This window comes from Staurois parvus, unplaced genomic scaffold (genome assembly GCF_062004578.1).
Source record: "Staurois parvus isolate SC_StPar_1 unplaced genomic scaffold, SC_StPar_1.0 ptg000118l, whole genome shotgun sequence".
In the NCBI taxonomy this organism is placed as follows: Eukaryota; Metazoa; Chordata; class Amphibia; order Anura; family Ranidae; genus Staurois; species Staurois parvus.
In genome coordinates this window covers 8661330-8684614 of record NW_028317914.1, presented here as the reverse complement: position 1 = coordinate 8684614, position 23285 = coordinate 8661330, and positions in this window count along the sequence as shown.

The window sequence follows — 23285 nt, the reverse complement described above, 5'->3', positions numbered from 1 at the left end:
CATGGCCAAAAGGGCCGAGAAGCAATAATACAGAAAGGAAAGAGGGTAGATCGCAGTCTCGTTCCTTGTGGGGACTAAGCCTCTAACCCAATAGCAGCAAGAAGGTGAAGCCAAATTTAATTGACGATGCTACCAGGCCGAGCAGAGGGTACCCCACAAGGACCAAAAGGCTTGGATAGATCAAAGAACTTCTCAACGACGCAGCTGGACAGCCGGGACACCCCTAAGGGCCTAGGTCGATACCAAACTTGATCATGGCCACAAGGCCGAGAAGCAATAATACAGAAAGGAAAGAGGGTAGATCGCAGTCTCGTTCCTTGTGGGGACTAAGCCTCTGACCCAATAGCAGTAAGAAGGTGAAGCCAAATTTAATTGACGATCCTACCAGGCCGAGCAGAGGGTATCCCACAAGGACCAAAAGGCTTGGATAGAGCAAAGAACTTCTCAACGACGCAGCTGAACAGCAGGGACACCCCTAAGGGCCTAGGTCGATACTAAACTTGATCATGGCCAAAAGGCCGAGTAGCAATAATACAGAAAGGAAAGAGGACAGTAGGGTAGATCGCAGTCTCGTTCCCTGTGGGGACTAAGCCTCTAACCCAATAGCAGCAAGTAGGTGAAGCCAAATTTAATTGACGATCCTACCAGGCCGAGCAGAGGGTACCCCACAAGGACCAAAAGGCTTGGATAGATCGAAGAACTTCTCAACGACGCAGCTGAACAGCCGGGACACCCCTAAGGGCCTAGGTCGATACCAAACTTGATCATGGCCAAAAGGCCGAGAAGCAATAATACAGAAAGGAAAGAGGGTAGATCGCAGGCTCGTTCCTTGTGGGGACTAAGCCTCTGACCCAATAGCAGTAAGAAGGTGAAGCCAAATTTAATTGACGATCCTACCAGGCCGAGCAGAGGGTATCCCACAAGGACCAAAAGGCTTGGATAGAGCAAAGAACTTCTCAACGACGCAGCTGAACAGCAGGGACACCCCTAAGGGCCTAGGTCGATACTAAACTTGATCATGGCCAAAAGGCCGAGAAGCAATAATACAGAAAGAAAAGAGGACAGTAGGGTAGATCGCAGTCTCGTTGCTTGCGGGGACTAAGCCTCTAACCCAATAGCAGCAAGAAGGTGAAGCCAAATTTAATTGACGATCCTACCAGGCCGAGCAGAGGGTACCCCACAAGGACCAAAAGGCTTGGATAGAGCAAAGAACTTCTCAACGACGCAGCTGAACAGCAGGGACACCCCTATGGGCCTAGGTGGATAACAAACTTGATCATGGCCAAAAGGCCGAGAAGCAATAAATCAGAAAGGAAAGAGTACAGTAGAGTAGATCACAGTCTCGTTCCTTGTGGGGACTAAGCCTCTAACCCAATAGCAGCAAGTAGGTGAAGCCAAATTTAATTGACGATCCTACCAAGCCGAGCAGAGGGTACCGCACAAGCACCAAAAGGCTTGGATAGATCGAAGAACTTCTCAACGAAGTAGCTGGACAGCAGGGAAACCCCTCAGGCTAACGACGCAGCAAAATTTGATCAAAAGACCAAGAAGTGCTAATGCAGGAATGTAAAGTCTGGGCACAAGAGCTGACAATCATTCAGAAATGATCTTCAGTCCTGTATTGCTTTAAAGAGTAACTCCACTTTTGTTGAGAGGACAACACTCCCCTCTTGGTGATTAATGTATATTTTTATGGTTGTGAAAGGTTTGGAGATTCTTACCTTTTGTTAATGTGCAGATAGATCCACGTGTGTTCTTGAACCAAATACACGGGAACGACTTTTGCAGTGATCGATCGGCGGCTGATCCTGCGGGGTACCTGTGGATAAAGTGGTAGGGTCTGCAAACCTGTAGAGATGATGGTTGTTGGAGGGGACGCCCATCATCTGACTGATGTCAGTGCCAACTTGTGGGAATATCAGCCTACCAGTTACACAGCAGGAAATGACACCTCCTGGAGGGCCCCTGTAGATTAGGAAGGGAAGTTGCTTGTTAATAACAATGAAAGATAATGTGATTTGTGTAGGAATTGTAGGTGTCATTTGTATTTCCCCGTAAAAGTGGAGTTACTCTTTAAATGAAGCGCTAGGATTTATTAACCACCTCCCGTCCGGTTGTATATAAATGACCGGACGGTGAAAGTGCAGGGTCAGGTGGCCGTTTATAAATGGCCTTCCCGCCCCCTGCTTGTGCGCGCTCCCTTGGAGCGCACAGCAGTGCAATCCAGTGCCCGTTGTGTCCTCTGTACACAGTGGAACACTGATCGTCGTACGGGACCTCTGAAAGCTGAAAATTGGCCTGGACAGGAAGGGGGTAAAAGTGTCCGGACTTGAAGTGGTTAAACATTACATTCAGAGAAATGTTGCCGACATAAAAAAGAAGGAATAAACGTGTAACATTAAAAATTCTGACAACATACAAAGCCACTTTAAAATGTTTTGTACAGATGACTGTCTGTATCTTTTTTCTATAAATATAGACATATAACTATTTTTTTCTGCTCTGCCTAAGTGAAATCTTAGAGTCTTTTAGTTGAATCCCATGGTCAAAAATGAAACTGCCCAGAGACAATGGATTCTTTCTCCAATTTTGACATTTTTAACCATAAGATGACAAGCCTGCCCACCACGACAAGGTAGACTCTTTTAGGGCAGGACCTACACTAAACTACACTACGCTAAACTACTGCATGCTAGTCATCGTATTTTTTGTGTTAGATGCCTGTTTGTGATAAGCCTCATCCTAGAACCTTCCTTCTTCCTTTCCAGACTTGTTTACAGAGATCTACATAACAACAACCCTTTTCATTCAAAAAACAGAGAACAGATTTAAAAGGGTTGTTGCTGTTATCTTATGGCGGGTGATGCAGTGGTCAGCAATGATCATCTGTAATGTCCCGACACATTTCCCCTTCTTTAATCAATGCAGAGCTCTCTTCCACATAGATGCCTTCAGTCTGAAAGGTCTAAAGTGTTTCAATTGTAGTGAAGTTTATTCACAGATACCAAACTTGATCATGGCCAAAAGGCCGAGAAGCAATAATGCAGATAGGAAAGAGGGCAGTATGGTAGATCGCAGTCTCCTTCCTTGTGGGGACTAAGCTTCTACCCCAATAGCAGCAAGTAGGAGAAGCCCAAATTTAATTGAGGATCCTACCAGGCTGAGCAGAGGGTTCCCCAAAAGGACCGATAGGCTTGGATAGATCGAAGAACTTCTCAACGACGCAGCTGGACAGCAGGGACACCCCTAAGGGCCTAGGTCGATACCAAACTTGATCATTGCCAAAAGGCCGAGAAGCAATAATACAGAAAGGAAAGAGGGTAGATCGCAGTCTCGTTCCTTGTGGGGACTAAGCCTCTAACCCAATAGCAGCAAGTAGGTGAAGCCAAATTTAATTGACGATCCTACCAGGCCGAGCAGAGGGTACCCCACAAGGACCAAAAGGCTTGGATAGATCGAAGAACTTCTCAACGACGCAGCTGAACAGCCGGGACACCCCTAAGGGCCTAGGTCGATACCAAACTTGATCATGGCCAAAAGGCCGAGAAGCAATAATACAGAAAGGAAAGAGGGTAGATCGCAGTCTCGTTCCTTGTGGGGACTAAGCCTCTGACCCAATAGCAGTAAGAAGGTGAAGCCAAATTTAATTGACGATCCTACCAGGCCGAGCAGAGGGTATCCCACAAGGACCAAAAGGCTTGGATAGAGCAAAGAACTTCTCAACGACGCAGCTGAACAGCAGGGACGCCCCTAAGGGCCTAGGTCGATACTAAACTTGATCATGGCCAAAAGGCCGAGTAGCAATAATACAGAAAGGAAAGAGGACAGTAGGGTAGATCGCAGTCTCGTTCCTTGTGGGGACTAAGCCTCTAACCCAATAGCAGCAAGTAGGTGAAGCCAAATTTAATTGACGATCCTACCAGGCCGAGCAGAGGGTACCCCACAAGGACCAAAAGGCTTGGATAGATCGAAGAACTTCTCAACGACGCAGCTGAACAGCCGGGACACCCCTAAGGGCCTAGGTCGATACCAAACTTGATCATGGCCAAAAGGCCGAGAAGCAATAATACAGAAAGGAAAGAGGGTAGATCGCAGTCTCGTTCCTTGTGGGGACTAAGCCTCTGACCCAATAGCAGTAAGAAGGTGAAGCCAAATTTAATTGACGATCCTACCAGGCCGAGCAGAGGGTATCCCACAAGGACCAAAAGGCTTGGATAGAGCAAAGAACTTCTCAACGACGCAGCAGAACAGCAGGGACACCCCTAAGAGCCTAGGTCGATACCAAACTTGATCATGGCCAAAAGGGCCGAGAAGCAATAATACAGAAAGGAAAGAGGGTAGATCGCAGTCTCGTTCCTTGTGGGGACTAAGCCTCTAACCCAATAGCAGCAAGAAGGTGAAGCCAAATTTAATTGACGATCCTACCAGGCCGAGCAGAGGGTACCCCACAAGGACCAAAAGGCTTGGATAGATCGAAGAACTTCTCAACGACGCAGCTGGACAGCCGGGACACCCCTAAGGGCCTAGGTCGATACCAAACTTGATCATGGCCACAAGGCCGAGAAGCAATAATACAGAAAGGAAAGAGGGTAGATCGCAGTCTCGTTCCTTGTGGGGACTAAGCCTCTGACCCAATAGCAGTAAGAAGGTGAAGCCAAATTTAATTGACGATCCTACCAGGCTGAGCAGAGGGTATCCCACAAGGACCAAAAGGCTTGGATAGAGCAAAGAACTTCTCAACGACGCAGCTGAACAGCAGGGACACCCCTAAGGGCCTAGGTCGATACTAAACTTGATCATGGCCAATAGGCCGAGTAGCAATAATACAAAAAGGAAAGAGGACAGTAGGGTAGATCGCAGTCTCGTTCCTTGTGGGGACTAAGCCTCTAACCCAATAGCAGCAAGTAGGTGAAGCCAAATTTAATTGACGATCCTACAAGGCCGAGCAGAGGGTACCCCACAAGGACCAAAAGGCTTGGATAGATCGAAGAACTTCTCAACGACGCAGCTGAACAGCCGGGACACCCCTAAGGGCCTAGGTCGATACCAAACTTGATCATGGCCAAAAGGCCGAGAAGCAATAATACAGAAAGGAAAGAGGGTAGATCGCAGTCTCGTTCCTTGTGGGGACTAAGCCTCTGACCCAATAGCAGTAAGAAGGTGAAGCCAAATTTAATTGACGATCCTACCAGGCCGAGCAGAGGGTATCCCACAAGGACCAAAAGGCTTGGATAGAGCAAAGAACTTCTCAACGACGCAGCTGAACAGCAGGGACACCCCTAAGGGCCTAGGTCGATACTAAACTTGATCATGGCCAAAAGGCCGAGAAGCAATAATACAGAAAGAAAAGAGGACAGTAGGGTAGAACGCAGTCTCGTTGCTTGCGGGGACTAAGCCTCTAACCCAATAGCAGCAAGAAGGTGAAGCCAAATTTAATTGACGATCCTACCAGGCCGAGCAGAGGGTACCCCACAAAGACCAAAAGGCTTGGATAGAGCAAAGAACTTCTCAACGACGCAGCTGGACAGCCGGGACACCCCTAAGGGCCTAGGTCGATACCAAACTTGATCATGGCCACAAGGCCGAGAAGCAATAATACAGAAAGGAAAGAGGGTAGATCGCAGTCTCGTTCCTTGTGGGGACTAAGCCTCTGACCCAATAGCAGTAAGAAGGTGAAGCCAAATTTAATTGACGATCCTACCAGGCCGAGCAGAGGGTATCCCACAAGGACCAAAAGGCTTGGATAGAGCAAAGAACTTCTCAACGACGCAGCAGAACAGCAGGGACACCCCTAAGAGCCTAGGTCGATACCAAACTTGATCATGGCCAAAAGGGCCGAGAAGCAATAATACAGAAAGGAAAGAGGGTAGATCGCAGTCTCGTTCCTTGTGGGGACTAAGCCTCTAACCCAATAGCAGCAAGAAGGTGAAGCCAAATTTAATTGACGATCCTACCAGGCCGAGCAGAGGGTACCCCACAAGGACCAAAAGGCTTGGATAGATCGAAGAACTTCTCAACGACGCAGCTGGACAGCCGGGACACCCCTAAGGGCCTAGGTCGATACCAAACTTGATCATGGCCACAAGGCCGAGAAGCAATAATACAGAAAGGAAAGAGGGTAGATCGCAGTCTCGTTCCTTGTGGGGACTAAGCCTCTGACCCAATAGCAGTAAGAAGGTGAAGCCAAATTTAATTGACGATCCTACCAGGCTGAGCAGAGGGTATCCCACAAGGACCAAAAGGCTTGGATAGAGCAAAGAACTTCTCAACGACGCAGCTGAACAGCAGGGACACCCCTAAGGGCCTAGGTCGATACTAAACTTGATCATGGCCAAAAGGCCGAGTAGCAATAATACAAAAAGGAAAGAGGACAGTAGGGTAGATCGCAGTCTCGTTCCTTGTGGGGACTAAGCCTCTAACCCAATAGCAGCAAGTAGGTGAAGCCAAATTTAATTGACGATCCTACAAGGCCGAGCAGAGGGTACCCCACAAGGACCAAAAGGCTTGGATAGATCGAAGAACTTCTCAACGACGCAGCTGAACAGCCGGGACACCCCTAAGGGCCTAGGTCGATACCAAACTTGATCATGGCCAAAAGGCCGAGAAGCAATAATACAGAAAGGAAAGAGGGTAGATCGCAGTCTCGTTCCTTGTGGGGACTAAGCCTCTGACCCAATAGCAGTAAGAAGGTGAAGCCAAATTTAATTGACGATCCTACCAGGCCGAGCAGAGGGTATCCCACAAGGACCAAAAGGCTTGGATAGAGCAAAGAACTTCTCAACGACGCAGCTGAACAGCAGGGACACCCCTAAGGGCCTAGGTCGATACTAAACTTGATCATGGCCAAAAGGCCGAGAAGCAATAATACAGAAAGAAAAGAGGACAGTAGGGTAGAACGCAGTCTCGTTGCTTGCGGGGACTAAGCCTCTAACCCAATAGCAGCAAGAAGGTGAAGCCAAATTTAATTGACGATCCTACCAGGCCGAGCAGAGGGTACCCCACAAAGACCAAAAGGCTTGGATAGAGCAAAGAACTTCTCAACGACGCAGCTGAACAGCAGGGACACCCCTAAGGGCCTAGGTGGATAACAAACTTGATCATAGCCAAAAGGCCGAGAAGCAATAATACAGAAAGGAAAGAGGGTAGATCGCAGTCTCGTTTCTTGTGGGGACTAAGCCTCTAACACAATAGCAGCAAGTAGGTGAAGCCAAATTTAGTTGACGATCCTACCAGGCCGAGCAGAGGGTACCCCAAAAGGTCCAAAAGGCTTGGATAGATCGAAGAACTTCTCAACGACGAAGCTGGATAGCAGGGACACCCCTAAGGGCCTAGGTAGATACCAAACTTGATCATGGCCAAAAGGCCGAGAAGCAATATTGCAGAAAGAAAAGAGGACAGTAGGGAAGATCGCAGTCTCGTTCCTTGTGGGGACTAAGCCTCTAACCCAATAGCAGCTAGTAGGTGAAGCCAAATTTTATTGACGATCCTACCAGGCCGAGCAAAGGGTACCCCAAAAAGACCAAAAGGCTTGGATAGATCGAAGAACTTCTTAACGACGCAGATGGACAGCAGAGACACCCCTAAGGGCCTAGGTCGATACTAAACTTGATCATGGCCAAAAGGCCGAGTAGCAATAATACAGAAAGGAAAGAGGACAGTAGGGTAGATCGCAGTCTCGTTCCTTGTGGGGACTAAGCCTCTAACCCAATAGCAGCAAGTAGGTGAAGCCAAATTTAATTGACGATCCTACCAGGCCGAGCAGAGGGTACCCCACAAGGACCAAAAGGCTTGGATAGATCGAAGAACTTCTCAACGACGCTGCTGGACAGCCGGGACACCCCTAAGGGCCTAGGTCGATACCAAACTTGATCATGGCCACAAGGCCGAGAAGCAATAATACAGAAAGGAAAGAGGGTAGATCGCAGTCTCGTTCCTTGTGGGGACTAAGCCTCTAACCCAATAGCAGCAAGAAGGTGAAGCCAAATTTAATTGACGATCCTACCAGGCCGAGCAGAGGGTACCCCACAAGGACCAAAAGGCTTGGATAGATCGAAGAACTTCTCAACGATGCTGCTGGACAGCCGGGACACCCCTAAGGGCCTAGGTCGATACCAAACTTGATCATGGCCACAAGGCCGAGAAGCAATAATACAGAAAGGAAAGAGGGTAGATCGCAGTCTCGTTCCTTGTGGGAACTAAGCCTCTGACCCAATAGCAGTAAGAAGGTGAAGCCAAATTTAATTGACGATCCTACCAGGCCGAGCAGAGGGTATCCCACAAGGACCAAAAGGCTTGGATAGAGCAAAGAACTTCTCAACGACGCAGCTGAACAGCAGGGACACCCCTAAGGGCCTAGGTCGATACTAAACTTGATCATGGCCAAAAGGCCGAGTAGCAATAATACAGAAAGGAAAGAGGACAGTAGGGTAGATCGCAGTCTCCTTCCTTGTGGGGACTAAGCCTCTAACCCAATAGCAGCAAGTAGGTGAAGCCAAATTTAATTGACGATCCTACCAGGCCGAGCAGAGGGTACCCCACAAGGACCAAAAGGCTTGGATAGATCGAAGAACTTCTCAACGACGCAGCTGAACAGCCGGGACACCCCTAAGGGCCTAGGTCGATACCAAACTTGATCATGGCCAAAAGGCCGAGAAGCAATAATACAGAAAGGAAAGAGGGTAGATCGCAGTCTCGTTCCTTGTGGGGACTAAGCCTCTGACCCAATAGCAGTAAGAAGGTGAAGCCAAATTTAATTGACGATCCTACCAGGCCGAGCAGAGGGTATCCCACAAGGACCAAAAGGCTTGGATAGAGCAAAGAACTTCTCAACGACGCAGCTGAACAGCAGGGACACCCCTAAGAGCCTAGGTCGATACCAAACTTGATCATGGCCAAAAGGGCCGAGAAGCAATAATACAGAAAGGAAAGAGGGTAGATCGCAGTCTCGTTCCTTGTGGGGACTAAGCCTCTAACCCAATAGCAGCAAGAAGGTGAAGCCAAATTTAATTGACGATCCTACCAGGCCGAGCAGAGGGTACCCCACAAGGACCAAAAGGCTTGGATAGATCGAAGAACTTCTCAACGACGCAGCTGGACAGCCGGGACACCCCTAAGGGCCTAGGTCGATACCAAACTTGATCATGGCCACAAGGCCGAGAAGCAATAATACAGAAAGGAAAGAGGGTAGATCGCAGTCTCGTTCCTTGTGGGGACTAAGCCTCTGACCCAATAGCAGTAAGAAGGTGAAGCCAAATTTAATTGACGATCCTACCAGGCCGAGCAGAGGGTATCCCACAAGGACCAAAAGGCTTGGATAGAGCAAAGAACTTCTCAACGACGCAGCTGAACAGCAGGGACGCCCCTAAGGGCCTAGGTCGATACTAAACTTGATCATGGCCAAAAGGCCGAGTAGCAATAATACAGAAAGGAAAGAGGGTAGATCGCAGTCTCGTTCCTTGTGGGAACTAAGCCTCTAACACAATAGCAGCAAGTAGGTGAAGCCAAATTTAGTTGACGATCCTACCAGGCCGAGCAGAGGGTACCCCAAAAGGTCCAAAAGGCTTGGATAGATCGAAGAACTTCTCAACGACGAAGCTGGATAGCAGGGACACCCCTAAGGGCCTAGGTAGATACCAAACTTGATCATGGCCAAAAGGCCGAGAAGCAATATTGCAGAAAGAAAAGAGGACAGTAGGGAAGATCGCAGTCTCGTTCCTTGTGGGGACTAAGCCTCTAACCCAATAGCAGCTAGTAGGTGAAGCCAAATTTTATTGACGATCCTACCAGGCCGAGCAAAGGGTACCCCAAAAAGACCAAAAGGCTTGGATAGATCGAAGAACTTCTTAACGACGCAGATGGACAGCAGAGACACCCCTAAGGGCCTAGGTCGATACTAAACTTGATCATGGCCAAAAGGCCGAGTAGCAATAATACAGAAAGGAAAGAGGACAGTAGGGTAGATCGCAGTCTCGTTCCTTGTGGGGACTAAGCCTCTAACCCAATAGCAGCAAGTAGGTGAAGCCAAATTTAATTGACGATCCTACCAGGCCGAGCAGAGGGTACCCCACAAGGACCAAAAGGCTTGGATAGATCGAAGAACTTCTCAACGACGCTGCTGGACAGCCGGGACACCCCTAAGGGCCTAGGTCGATACCAAACTTGATCATGGCCACAAGGCCGAGAAGCAATAATACAGAAAGGAAAGAGGGTAGATCGCAGTCTCGTTCCTTGTGGGGACTAAGCCTCTAACCCAATAGCAGCAAGAAGGTGAAGCCAAATTTAATTGACGATCCTACCAGGCCGAGCAGAGGGTACCCCACAAGGACCAAAAGGCTTGGATAGATCGAAGAACTTCTCAACGACGCTGCTGGACAGCCGGGACACCCCTAAGGGCCTAGGTCGATACCAAACTTGATCATGGCCACAAGGCCGAGAAGCAATAATACAGAAAGGAAAGAGGGTAGATCGCAGTCTCGTTCCTTGTGGGAACTAAGCCTCTGACCCAATAGCAGTAAGAAGGTGAAGCCAAATTTAATTGACGATCCTACCAGGCCGAGCAGAGGGTATCCCACAAGGACCAAAAGGCTTGGATAGAGCAAAGAACTTCTCAACGACGCAGCTGAACAGCAGGGACACCCCTAAGGGCCTAGGTCGATACTAAACTTGATCATGGCCAAAAGGCCGAGTAGCAATAATACAGAAAGGAAAGAGGACAGTAGGGTAGATCGCAGTCTCGTTCCTTGTGGGGACTAAGCCTCTAACCCAATAGCAGCAAGTAGGTGAAGCCAAATTTAATTGACGATCCTACCAGGCCGAGCAGAGGGTACCCCACAAGGACCAAAAGGCTTGGATAGATCGAAGAACTTCTCAACGACGCAGCTGAACAGCCGGGACACCCCTAAGGGCCTAGGTCGATACCAAACTTGATCATGGCCAAAAGGCCGAGAAGCAATAATACAGAAAGGAAAGAGGGTAGATCGCAGTCTCGTTCCTTGTGGGGACTAAGCCTCTGACCCAATAGCAGTAAGAAGGTGAAGCCAAATTTAATTGACGATCCTACCAGGCCGAGCAGAGGGTATCCCACAAGGACCAAAAGGCTTGGATAGAGCAAAGAACTTCTCAACGACGCAGCTGAACAGCAGGGACACCCCTAAGAGCCTAGGTCGATACCAAACTTGATCATGGCCAAAAGGGCCGAGAAGCAATAATACAGAAAGGAAAGAGGGTAGATCGCAGTCTCGTTCCTTGTGGGGACTAAGCCTCTAACCCAATAGCAGCAAGAAGGTGAAGCCAAATTTAATTGACGATCCTACCAGGCCGAGCAGAGGGTACCCCACAAGGACCAAAAGGCTTGGATAGATCGAAGAACTTCTCAACGACGCAGCTGGACAGCCGGGACACCCCTAAGGGCCTAGGTCGATACCAAACTTGATCATGGCCAAAAGGCCGAGAAGCAATAATACAGAAAGGAAAGAGGGTAGATCGCAGTCTCGTTCCTTGTGGGGACTAAGCCTCTGACCCAATAGCAGTAAGAAGGTGAAGCCAAATTTAATTGACGATCCTACCAGGCCGAGCAGAGGGTATCCCACAAGGACCAAAAGGCTTGGATAGAGCAAAGAACTTCTCAACGACGCAGCTGAACAGCAGGGACGCCCCTAAGGGCCTAGGTCGATACTAAACTTGATCATGGCCAAAAGGCCGAGTAGCAATAATACAGAAAGGAAAGAGGACAGTAGGGTAGATCGCAGTCTCGTTCCTTGTGGGGACTAAGCCTCTAACCCAATAGCAGCAAGTAGGTGAAGCCAAATTTAATTGACGATCCTACCAGGCCGAGCAGAGGGTACCCCACAAGGACCAAAAGGCTTGGATAGATCGAAGAACTTCTCAACGACGCAGCTGAACAGCCGGGACACCCCTAAGGGCCTAGGTCGATACCAAACTTGATCATGGCCAAAAGGCCGAGAAGCAATAATACAGAAAGGAAAGAGGGTAGATCGCAGTCTCGTTCCTTGTGGGGACTAAGCCTCTGACCCAATAGCAGTAAGAAGGTGAAGCCAAATTTAATTGACGATCCTACCGGGCCGAGCAGAGGGTATCCCACAAGGACCAAAAGGCTTGGATACAGCAAAGAACTTCTCAACGACGCAGCTGAACAGCAGGGACACCCCTAAGGGCCTAGGTCGATACTAAACTTGATCATGGCCAAAAGGCCGAGAAGCAATAATACAGAAAGAAAAGAGGACAGTAGGGTAGATCGCAGTCTCGTTGCTTGCGGGGACTAAGCCTCTAACCCAATAGCAGCAAGAAGGTGAAGCCAAATTTAATTGACGATCCTACCAGGCCGAGCAGAGGGTACCCCACAAGGACCAAAAGGCTTGGATAGAGCAAAGAACTTCTCAACAACGCAGCTGAACAGCAGGGACACCCCTATGGGCCTAGGTGGATAACAAACTTGATCATGGCCAAAAGGCCGAGAAGCAATAAATCAGAAAGGAAAGAGTACAGTAGAGTAGATCACAGTCTCGTTCCTTGTGGGGACTAAGCCTCTAACCCAATAGCAGCAAGTAGGTGAAGCCAAATTTAATTGACGATCCTACCAGGCCCAGCAGAGGGTACCCCACAAGGACCAAAAGGCTTGGATAGATCGAAGAACTTCTCAACGACGCAGCTGAACAGCCGGGACACCCCTAAGGGCCTAGGTCGATACCAAACTTGATCATGGCCAAAAGGCCGAGAAGCAATAATACAGAAAGGAAAGAGGGTAGATCGCAGTCTCGTTCCTTGTGGGGACTAAGCCTCTGACCCAATAGCAGTAAGAAGGTGAAGCCAAATTTAATTGACGATCCTACCAGGCCGAGCAGAGGGTATCCCACAAGGACCAAAAGGCTTGGATAGAGCAAAGAACTTCTCAACGACGCAGCTGAACAGCAGGGACACCCCTAAGAGCCTAGGTCGATACCAAACTTGATCATGGCCAAAAGGGCCGAGAAGCAATAATACAGAAAGGAAAGAGGGTAGATCGCAGTCTCGTTCCTTGTGGGGACTAAGCCTCTAACCCAATAGCAGCAAGAAGGTGAAGCCAAATTTAATTGACGATCCTACCAGGCCGAGCAGAGGGTACCCCACAAGGACCAAAAGGCTTGGATAGATCGAAGAACTTCTCAACGACGCAGCTGGATAGCCGGGACACCCCTAAGGGCCTAGGTCGATACCAAACTTGATCATGGCCACAAGGCCGAGAAGCAATAATACAGAAAGGAAAGAGGGTAGATCGCAGTCTCGTTCCTTGTGGGGACTAAGCCTCTAACCCAATAGCAGTAAGAAGGTGAAGCCAAATTTAATTGACGATCCTACCAGGCCGAGCAGAGGGTATCCCACAAGGACCAAAAGGCTTGGATAGAGCAAAGAACTTCTCAACGACGCAGCTGAACAGCAGGGACACCCCTAAGGGCCTAGGTCGATACTAAACTTGATCATGGCCAAAAGGCCGAGTAGCAATAATACAAAAAGGAAAGAGGACAGTAGGGTAGATCGCAGTCTCGTTCCTTGTGGGGACTAAGCCTCTAACCCAATAGCAGCAAGTAGGTGAAGCCAAATTTAATTGACGATCCTACCAGGCCGAGCAGAGGGTACCCCACAAGGACCAAAAGGCTTGGATAGATCGAAGAACTTCTCAACGACGCAGCTGAACAGCAGGGACACCCCTAAGGGCCTAGGTCGATACCAAACTTGATCATGGCCAAAAGGCCGAGAAGCAATAATACAGAAAGGAAAGAGGGTAGATCGCAGGCTCGTTCCTTGTGGGGACTAAGCCTCTGACCCAATAGCAGTAAGAAGGTGAAGCCAAATTTAATTGACGATCCTACCAGGCCGAGCAGAGGGTATCCCACAAGGACCAAAAGGCTTGGATAGAGCAAAGAACTTCTCAACGACGCAGCTGAACAGCAGGGACACCCCTAAGGGCCTAGGTCGATACTAAACTTGATCATGGCCAAAAGGCCGAGAAGCAATAATACAGAAAGAAAAGAGGACAGTAGGGTAGATCGCAGTCTCGTTGCTTGCGGGGACTAAGCCTCTAACCCAATAGCAGCAAGAAGGTGAAGCCAAATTTAATTGACGATCCTACCAGGCCGAGCAGAGGGTACCCCACAAGGACCAAAAGGCTTGGATAGAGCAAAGAACTTCTCAACGACGCAGCTGAACAGCAGGGACACCCCTAAGGGCCTAGGTGGATAACAAACTTGATCATGGCCAAAAGGCCGAGAAGCAATAAATCAGAAAGGAAAGAGTACAGTAGAGTAGATCACAGTCTCGTTCCTTGTGGGGACTAAGCCTCTAACCCAATAGCAGCAAGTAGGTGAAGCCAAATTTAATTGACGATCCTACCAAGCCGAGCAGAGGGTACCGCACAAGCACCAAAAGGCTTGGATAGATCGAAGAACTTCTCAACGAAGTAGCTGGACAGCAGGGAAACCCCTCAGGCTAACGACGCAGCAAAATTTGATCAAAAGACCAAGAAGTGCTAATGCAGGAATGTAAAATCTGGGCACAAGAGCTGACAATCATTCAGAAATGATCTTCAGTCCTGTATTGCTTTAAAGAGTAACTCCACTTTTGTTGAGAGGACAACACTCCCCTCTGGGTGATTAATGTATATTTTTATGGTTGTGAAAGGTTTGGAGATTCTTACCTTTTGTTATTGTGCAGATAGATCCACGTGTGTTCTTGAACCAAATACACGGGAACGACTTTTGCAATGATCGATCGGCGGCTGCTCCTGCGGGGTACCTGTGGAGAAAGTGGTAGGGTCTGCAAACCTGTAGAGATGATGGTTGTTGGAGGGGACGCCCATCATCTGACTGATGTCAGTGCCAACTTGTGGGAATATCAGCCTACCAGTTACACAGCAGGAAATGACACCTCCTGGAGGGCCCCTGTAGATTAGGAAGGGAAGTTGCTTGTTAATAACAATGAAAGATAATGTGATTTGTGTAGGAATTGTAGGTGTCATTTGTATTTCCCCGTAAAAGTGGAGTTACTCTTTAAATGAAGCGCTAGGATTTATTAACCACCTCCCGTCCGGTTGTATATAAATGACCGGACGGTGAAAGTGCAGGGTCAGGTGGCCGTTTATAAATGGCCTTCCCGCCCCCTGCTTGTGCGCGCTCCCTTGGAGCGCACAGCAGTGCAATCCAGTGCCCGTTGTGTCCTCTGTACACAGTGGAACACTGATCGTCGTACGGGACCTCTGAAAGCTGAAAATTGGCCTGGACAGGAAGGGGGTAAAAGTGTCCGGACTTGAAGTGGTTAAACATTACATTCAGAGAAATGTTGCCGACATAAAAAAGAAGGAATAAACGTGTAACATTAAAAATTCTGACAACATACAAAGCCACTTTAAAATGTTTTGTACAGATTACTGTCTGTATCTTTTTTCTATAAATATAGACATATAACTATTTTTTTCTGCTCTGCCTAAGTGAAATCTTAGAGTCTTTTAGTTGAATCCCATGGTCAAAAATGAAACTGCCCAGAGACAATGGATTCTTTCTCCAATTTTGACATTTTTAACCATAAGATGACAAGCCTGCCCACCACGACAAGGTAGACTCTTTTAGGGCAGGACCTACACTAAACTACACTACGCTAAACTACTCCATGCTAGTCATCGTATTTTTTGTGTTAGATGCCTGTTTGTGATAAGCCTCATCCTAGAACCTTCCTTCTTCCTTTCCAGACTTGTTTACAGAGATCTACATAAGAACAACCCTTTTCATTCAAAAAACAGAGAACAGATTTAAAAGGGTTGTTGCTGTTATCTTATGGCGGGTGATGCAGTGGTCAGCAATGATCATCTGTAATGTCCCGACACATTTCCCCTTCTTTAATCAATGCAGAGCTCTCTTCCACATAGATGCCTTCAGTCTGAAAGGTCTAAAGTGTTTCAATTGTAGTGAAGTTTATTCACAGATACCAAACTTGATCATGGCCAAAAGGCCGAGAAGCAATAATGCAGATAGGACAGAGGGCAGTATGGTAGATCGCAGTCTCCTTCCTTGTGGGGACTAAGCTTCTACCCCAATAGCAGCAAGTAGGAGAAGCCCAAATTTAATTGAGGATCCTACCAGGCTGAGCAGAGGGTTTCCCAAAAGGACCGAAAGGCTTGGATAGATCGAAGAACTTCTCAACGACGCCGCTGAACAGCCGGGACACCCCTAAGGGCCTAGGTCGATACCAAACTTGATCATGGCCAAAAGGCCGAGAAGCAATAATACAGAAAGGAAAGAGGGTAGATCGCACTCTCGTTCCTTGTGGGGACTAAGCCTCTGACCCAATAGCAGTAAGAAGGTGAAGCCAAATTTAATTGACGATCCTACCAGGCCGAGCAGAGGGTACCCCACAAGGACCAAAAGGCTTGGATAGAGCAAAGAACTTCTCAACGACGCAGCTGAACAGCAGGGACACCCCTAAGGGCCTAGGTCGATACTAAACTTGATCATGGCCAAAAGGCCGAGAAGCAATAATACAGAAAGAAAAGAGGACAGTAGGGTAGATCGCAGTCTCGTTGCTTGCGGGGACTAAGCCTCTAACCCAATAGCAGCAAGAAGGTGAAGCCAAATTTAATTGACGATCCTACCAGGCCGAGCAGAGGGTACCCCACAAAGACCAAAAGGCTTGGATAGAGCAAAGAACTTCTCAACGACGCAGCTGCAAGCAGGGACACCCCTAAGGGCCTAGGTGGATAACAAACTTGATCATAGCCAAAAGGCCGAGAAGCAATAATACAGAAAGGAAAGAGGGTAGATCGCAGTCTCGTTTCTTGTGGGGACTAAGCCTCTAACACAATAGCAGCAAGTAGGTGAAGCCAAAATTAGTTGACGATCCTACCAGGCCGAGCAGAGGGTACCCAAAAAGGTCCAAAAGGCTTGGATAGATCGAAGAACTTCTCAACGACGAAGCTGGATAGCAGGGACACCCCTAAGGGCCTAGGTAGATACCAAACTTGATCATGGCCAAAAGGCCGAGAAGCAATATTGCAGAAAGAAAAGAGGACAGTAGGGAAGATCGCAGTCTCGTTCCTTGTGGGGACTAAGCCTCTAACCCAATAGCAGCTAGTAGGTGAAGCCAAATTTTATTGACGATCCTACCAGGCCGAGCAAAGGGTACCCCAAAAAGACCAAAAGGCTTGGATAGATCGAAGAACTTCTTAACGACGCAGATGGACAGCAGAGACACCCCTAAGGGCCTAGGTCGATACTAAACTTGATCATGGCCAAAAGGCCGAGTAGCAATAATACAGAAAGGAAAGAGGGTAGATCGCAGTCTCGTTCCTTGTGGGGACTAAGCCTCTAACCCAATAGCAGCAAGAAGGTGAAGCCAAATTTAATTGACGATCCTACCAGGCCGAGCAGAGGGTACCCCACAAGGACCAAAAGGCTTGGATAGATCGAAGAACTTCTCAACGACGCTGCTGGACAGCCGGGACACCCCTAAGGGCCTAGGTCGATACCAAACTTGATCATGGCCACAAGGCCGAGAAGCAATATTACAGAAAGGAAAGAGGGTAGATCGCAGTCTCGTTCCTTGTGGGAACTAAGCCTCTGACCCAATAGCAGTAAGAAGGTGAAGCCAAATTTAATTGACGATCCTACCAGGCCGAGCAGAGGGTATCCCACAAGGACCAAAAGGCTTGGATAGAGCAAAGAACTTCTCAACGACGCAGCTGAACAGCAGGGACACCCCTAAGGGCCTAGGTCGATACTAAACTTGATCATGGCCAAAAGGCCGAGTAGCAATAATACAGAAAGGAAAGAGGACAGTAGGGTAGATCGCAGTCTCGTTCCTTGTGGGGACTAAGCCTCTAACCCAATAGCAGCAAGAAGGTGAAGCCAAATTTAATTGACGATCCTACCAGGCCGAGCAGAGGGTACCCCACAAGGACCAAAAGGCTTGGATAGATCGAAGAACTTCTCAACGACGCAGCTGAACAGCCGGGACACCCCTAAGGGCCTAGGTCGATACCAAACTTGATCATGGCCAAAAGGCCGAGAAGCAATAATACAGAAAGGAAAGAGGGTAGATCGCAGTCTCGTTCCTTGTGGGGACAAAGCCTCTGACCCAATAGCAGTAAGAAGGTGAAGCCAAATTTAATTGACGATCCTACCAGGCCGAGCAGAGGGTATCCCACAAGGACCAAAAGGCTTGGATAGAGCAAACAACTTCTCAACGACGCAGCTGAACAGCAGGGACACCCCTAAGAGCCTAGGTCGATACCAAACTTGATCATGGCCAAAAGGGCCGAGAAGCAATAATACAGAAAGGAAAGAGGGTAGATCGCAGTCTCGTTCCTTGTGGGGACTAAGCCTCTAACCCAATAGCAGCAAGAAGGTGAAGCCAAATTTAATTGACGATCCTACCAGGCCGAGCAGAGGGTACCCCACAAGGACCAAAAGGCTTGGATAGATCAAAGAACTTCTCAACGACGCAGCTGGACAGCCGGGACACCCCTAAGGGCCTAGGTCGATACCAAACTTGATCATGGCCACAAGGCCGAGAAGCAATAATACAGAAAGGAAAGAGGGTAGATCGCAGTCTCGTTCCTTGTGGGGACTAAGCCTCTGACCCAATAGCAGTAAGAAGGTGAAGCCAAATTTAATTGACGATCCTACCAGGCCGAGCAGAGGGTATCCCACAAGGACCAAAAGGCTTGGATAGAGCAAAGAACTTCTCAACGACGCAGCTGAACAGCAGGGACACCCCTAAGGGCCTAGGTCGATACTAAACTTGATCATGGCCAAAAGGCCGAGTAGCAATAATACAGAAAGGAAAGAGGACAGTAGGGTAGATCGCAGTCTCGTTCCCTGTGGGGACTAAGCCTCTAACCCAATAGCAGCAAGTAGGTGAAGCCAAATTTAATTGACGATCCTACCAGGCCGAGCAGAGGGTACCCCACAAGGACCAAAAGGCTTGGATAGATCGAAGAACTTCTCAACGACGCAGCTGAACAGCCGGGACACCCCTAAGGGCCTAGGTCGATACCAAACTTGATCATGGCCAAAAGGCCGAGAAGCAATAATACAGAAAGGAAAGAGGGTAGATCGCAGTCTCGTTCCTTGTGGGGACTAAGCCTCTGACCCAATAGCAGTAAGAAGGTGAAGCCAAATTTAATTGACGATCCTACCAGGCCGAGCAGAGGGTATCCCACAAGGACCAAAAGGCTTGGATAGAGCAAAGAACTTCTAAACGACGCAGCTGAACAGCAGGGACGCCCCTAAGGGCCTAGGTCGATACTAAACTTGATCATGGCCAAAAGGCCGAGTAGCAATAATACAGAAAGGAAAGAGGACAGTAGGGTAGATCGCAGTCTCGTTCCTTGTGGGGACTAAGCCTCTAACCCAATAGCAGCAAGTAGGTGAAGCCAAATTTAATTGACGATCCTACCAGGCCGAGCAGAGGGTACCCCACAAGGACCAAAAGGCTTGGATAGATCGAAGAACTTCTCAACGACGCAGCTGAACAGCCGGGACACCCCTAAGGGCCTAGGTCGATACCAAACTTGATCATGGCCAAAAGGCCGAGAAGCAATAATACAGAAAGGAAAGAGGGTAGATCGCAGTCTCGTTCCTTGTGGGGACTAAGCCTCTGACCCAATAGCAGTAAGAAGGTGAAGCCAAATTTAATTGACGATCCTACCAGGCCGAGCAGAGGGTATCCCACAAGGACCAAAAGGCTTGGATAGAGCAAAGAACTTCTCAACGACGCAGCAGAACAGCAGGGACACCCCTAAGAGCCTAGGTCGATACCAAACTTGATCATGGCCAAAAGGGCCGAGAAGCAATAATACAGAAAGGAAAGAGGGTAGATCGCAGTCTCGTTCCTTGTGGGGACTAAGCCTCTAACCCAATAGCAGCAAGAAGGTGAAGCCAAATTTAATTGACGATCCTACCAGGCCGAGCAGAGGGTACCCCACAAGGACCAAAAGGCTTGGATAGATCGAAGAACTTCTCAACGACGCAGCTGGATAGCCGGGACACCCCTAAGGGCCTAGGTCGATACCAAACTTGATCATGGCCACAAGGCCGAGAAGCAATAATACAGAAAGGAAAGAGGGTAGATCGCAGTCTCGTTCCTTGTGGGGACTAAGCCTCTGACCCAATAGCAGTAAGAAGGTGAAGCCAAATTTAATTGACGATCCTACCAGGCTGAGCAGAGGGTATCCCACAAGGACCAAAAGGCTTGGATAGAGCAAAGAACTTCTCAACGACGCAGCTGAACAGCAGGGACACCCCTAAGGGCCTAGGTCGATACTAAACTTGATCATGGCCAAAAGTCCGAGTAGCAATAATACAAAAAGGAAAGAGGACAGTAGGGTAGATCGCAGTCTCGTTCCTTGTGGGGACTAAGCCTCTAACCCAATAGCAGCAAGTAGGTGAAGCCAAATTTAATTGACGATCCTACAAGGCCGAGCAGAGGGTACCCCACAAGGACCAAAAGGCTTGGATAGATCGAAGAACTTCTCAACGACGCAGCTGAACAGCCGGGACACCCCTAAGGGCCTAGGTCGATACCAAACTTGATCATGGCCAAAAGGCCGAGAAGCAATAATACAGAAAGGAAAGAGGGTAGATCGCAGTCTCGTTCCTTGTGGGGACTAAGCCTCTGACCCAATAGCAGTAAGAAGGTGAAGCCAAATTTAATTGACGATCCTACCAGGCCGAGCAGAGGGTATCCCACAAGGACCAAAAGGCTTGGATAGAGCAAAGAACTTCTCAACGACGCAGCTGAACAGCAGGGACACCCCTAAGGGCCTAGGTCGATACTAAACTTGATCATGGCCAAAAGGCCGAGAAGCAATAATACAGAAAGAAAAGAGGACAGTAGGGTAGAACGCAGTCTCGTTGCTTGCGGGGACTAAGCCTCTAACCCAATAGCAGCAAGAAGGTGAAGCCAAATTTAATTGACGATCCTACCAGGCCGAGCAGAGGGTACCCCACAAAGACCAAAAGGCTTGGATAGAGCAAAGAACTTCTCAACGACGCAGCTGAACAGCAGGGACACCCCTAAGGGCCTAGGTGGATAACAAACTTGATCATAGCCAAAAGGCCAAGAAGCAATAATACAGAAAGGAAAGAGGGTAGATCGCAGTCTCGTTTCTTGTGGGGACTAAGCCTCTAACACAATAGCAGCAAGTAGGTGAAGCCAAATTTAGTTGACGATCCTACCAGGCCGAGCAGAGGGTACCCCAAAAGGTCCAAAAGGCTTGGATAGATCAAAGAACTTCTCAACGACGAAGCTGGATAGCAGGGACACCCCTAAGGGCCTAGGTAGATACCAAACTTGATCATGGCCAAAAGGCCGAGAAGCAATATTGCAGAAAGAAAAGAGGACAGTAGGGAAGATCGCAGTCTCGTTCCTTGTGGGGACTAAGCCTCTAACCCAATAGCAGCTAGTAGGTGAAGCCAAATTTTATTGACGATCCTACCAGGCCGAGCAAAGGGTACCCCAAAAAGACCAAAAGGCTTGGATAGATCGAAGAACTTCTTAACGACGCAGATGGACAGCAGAGACACCCCTAAGGGCCTAGGTCGATACTAAACTTGATCATGGCCAAAAGGCCGAGTAGCAATAATACAGAAAGGAAAGAGGACAGTAGGGTAGATCGCAGTCTCGTTCCTTGTGGGGACTAAGCCTCTAACCCAATAGCAGCAAGTAGGTGAAGCCAAATTTAATTGACGATCCTACCAGGCCGAGCAGAGGGTACCCCACAAGGACCAAAAGGCTTGGATAGATCGAAGAACTTCTCAACGACGCAGCTGAACAGCCGGGACACCCCTAAGGGCCTAGGTCGATACCAAACTTGATCATGGCCAAAAGGCCGAGAAGCAATAATACAGAAAGGAAAGAGGGTAGATCGCAGTCTCGTTCCTTGTGGGGACTAAGCCTCTGACCCAATAGCAGTAAGAAGGTGAAGCCAAATTTAATTGACGATCCTACCAGGCCGAGCAGAGGGTATCCCACAAGGACCAAAAGGCTTGGATAGAGCAAAGAACTTCTCAACGACGCAGCAGAACAGCAGGGACACCCCTAAGAGCCTAGGTCGATACCAAACTTGATCATGGCCAAAAGGGCCGAGAAGCAATAATACAGAAAGGAAAGAGGGTAGATCGCAGTCTCGTTCCTTGTGGGGACTAAGCCTCTAACCCAATAGCAGCAAGAAGGTGAAGCCAAATTTAATTGACGATCCTACCAGGCCGAGCAGAGGGTACCCCACAAGGACCAAAAGGCTTGGATAGATCGAAGAACTTCTCAACGACGCAGCTGGACAGCCGGGGCACCCCTAAGGGCCTAGGTCGATACCAAACTTGATCATGGCCACAAGGCCGAGAAGCAATAATACAGAAAGGAAAGAGGGTAGATCGCAGTCTCGTTCCTTGTGGGGACTAAGCCTCTGACCCAATAGCAGTAAGAAGGTGAAGCCAAATTTAATTGACGATCCTACCAGGCTGAGCAGAGGGTATCCCACAAGGACCAAAAGGCTTGGATAGAGCAAAGAACTTCTCAACGACGCAGCTGAACAGCAGGGACACCCCTAAGGGCCTAGGTCGATACTAAACTTGATCATGGCCAAAAGTCCGAGTAGCAATAATACAAAAAGGAAAGAGGACAGTAGGGTAGATCGCAGTCTCGTTCCTTGTGGGGACTAAGCCTCTAACCCAATAGCAGCAAGTAGGTGAAGCCAAATTTAATTGACGATCCTACAAGGCCGAGCAGAGGGTACCCCACAAGGACCAAAAGGCTTGGATAGATCGAAGAACTTCTCAACGACGCAGCTGAACAGCCGGGACACCCCTAAGGGCCTAGGTCGATACCAAACTTGATCATGGCCAAAAGGCCGAGAAGCAATAATACAGAAAGGAAAGAGGGTAGATCGCAGTCTCGTTCCTTGTGGGGACTAAGCCTCTGACCCAATAGCAGTAAGAAGGTGAAGCCAAATTTAATTGACGATCCTACCAGGCCGAGCAGAGGGTATCCCACAAGGACCAAAAGGCTTGGATAGAGCAAAGAACTTCTCAACGACGCAGCTGAACAGCAGGGACACCCCTAAGGGCCTAGGTCGATACTAAACTTGATCATGGCCAAAAGGCCGAGAAGCAATAATACAGAAAGAAAAGAGGACAGTAGGGTAGAACGCAGTCTCGTTGCTTGCGGGGACTAAGCCTCTAACCCAATAGCAGCAAGAAGGTGAAGCCAAATTTAATTGACGATCCTACCAGGCCGAGCAGAGG